The 1988-nt window shown below is 47.3% G+C and overlaps 1 protein-coding gene across 6 annotated transcripts in view; it reads left to right on the forward strand.

Annotated features, from left to right (window-relative positions):
* The first annotated feature begins 534 nt into the window (after nucleotides 1-534).
* Nucleotides 535-1988, forward strand: part of LOC143020683 (uncharacterized) — a 707077-nt gene continuing 705623 nt past the window's right edge. For 4 of the 6 annotated variants that reach the window (XM_076177289.1, XM_076177290.1, XM_076177295.1 and 1 more), the window contains exon 1: nucleotides 537-670. The gene's annotated coding sequence lies outside the window, so the exon portion shown is untranslated. Of the gene's footprint in view, nucleotides 671-1988 lie in introns of all 6 variants that reach the window. The other 2 variants (XM_076177294.1, XM_076177292.1) reach the window with 2 other exon arrangements.

Genomic DNA, 1988 nt, shown 5'->3' on the forward strand with positions numbered 1-1988 from the left:
CCGAGCATCTTCACCCCGACCCCCATCTTGATCAGCGTCCACCATGCACCCTGGGACCTCCATTCCCCCCGATCAAATTGATATAAAACCCCGCCCATCACCGCCAAGAGCCCATTATTACGCAATGCCCGGCGACCTATGGTGACGTCAAGGCGTAATAAAGGGCTATCATTGGTCTATCAGGCGGGATTAAACTCCGCCCACCGTGATTGCCCCGCCCTGATTCGCTATCCGCCTTGGAACGTCGTCCTATTGGCTGATGCGACCCAGGGCTGGTTATCAAGCCAATAGAGTCAGTTTAATTGATATATCATTTGTGTATTAATTCGTTTAACCCTGTTCGTTAACCTCGATCCATGCCCTGAACTCCCCCGTGGGGTTTAATCCAGGAAGAAACGATCGAGATGGGAGGATTAATCGGAAATCAATAAATCAAGACCAAATTTCCCCATCCGACATACGACCCTGCATTGTAGACAGCGCGGAGGTATAGCGGGCGATCGCGAGTCAGTTGTGTTCCGTGGCCGGTGTGAGGCGCTGTGCTATTCCTCCCGTGGCTGTTAATTCTCGCAAGTGGTTCGACAAATCAGGCAAAATTCGGGTCAAAAACCGAGATCCCGTCCCTGTGTACCAAATGGAGCATCCTGATGTGGAAGAGGACGGTCACATGGTAAGTGGACTTCTCCGCCTCTTCCACCCCTTCCACCGAAATCGGCGGGATGGACTTCGTAGAAAAAAAATAATATTTGGTGACTTCGAGGCCTTCGGAGGACCGTCTTCCTCGCAGGGCGAGTCGGGGCGTTCAGGGAAGCTTCCTACACTCGTGGGGCCCCTTGTTTACAGTGGACAACCACCGTGGCGTTGTCAACCTCAAGGGCACAGCCAGATCGGGGACGACTTCGGCGGGTGTTTTGGTGTACCCAGAGACCGCGCCGCCGACGTCCGACGAACTCCGCAGGAGCTGAGTACCTTGGAAGGTGTCCAGAACCCATAGGTTGCGATCTCGGTTGTGGTTCTCTGCTGTTAGGCAGAGTAACGACGTGGTAGGACCGTGGAGACTCTAGTATTTTGATCAGAAAATATGAAATTGATTGGAAAAATTTACTAAAAATTTTCAACCAATTTGTTGAAAATCCAACACTTTATGAACGGCAAGGGGCAGTGTGAGGACGTCCCTCAACTGAATAAAATCGCCTGACGACAGACAGAAAATATACAGGAAGGACTGACACCGTCAACGGATGAATTGATAAGACGGGGTGAAAAAAATCGCTTTGTAATAGCCAGAAAATGTATTAAATCGACCCCAATTTATCTACGGCGTGTTTAAGTATGTGCGTTATTAATTCAATTTTGCATAATGAAAGGTGATTTGATGCAATTAGCGGTGAGGGGTTGGGGGGCGCGGCCTCTAGTTTGAAGATCGTCACGATAGACCGAGACCCTGTCTCAAAAGGTGTTCAAACAGCTCCTCAAGAACGAGATTAAAAGAATCGGTTTAAGTTAACTCGTGATTAATCGATCACGGTTGTTGTCAACTTCGATCAAGACCTCCTTCATCGAGGTGTTGATTAGAAGGACGAGGTAGATGGAAGTGACCAACCACAGAACGTTGAGAGTTCTAGACAGAGTTTGTGGGAATACTTTAATTATTATATTCAGTTGAAGATGTACTAGGGGTGGGGTGGGGAAACTTTGAAGGATGTTTAGTTTGTGTGGGGAATTGTCTCTGAATTAACTCCTCCGCGCGTGCACGCACACACACACACACACACACACACACACACACACACACACACACACACACACACACACACACACACACACACACACACACACACACACACACACACACACACACACACACACACACACACACACTTTAACTGAATAAAGTTAATGTGAGGAACTAAGAATAGTACTAGTAATTATTCTACAATATATATATGCGTGTATATATATATATATATATACACATGTATATATAA

Source organism: Oratosquilla oratoria, chromosome 40 (assembly GCF_046742065.1).
Source record: "Oratosquilla oratoria isolate Oo_2021 chromosome 40, ASM4674206v1, whole genome shotgun sequence".
Classification (NCBI taxonomy): domain Eukaryota; kingdom Metazoa; phylum Arthropoda; class Malacostraca; order Stomatopoda; family Squillidae; genus Oratosquilla; species Oratosquilla oratoria.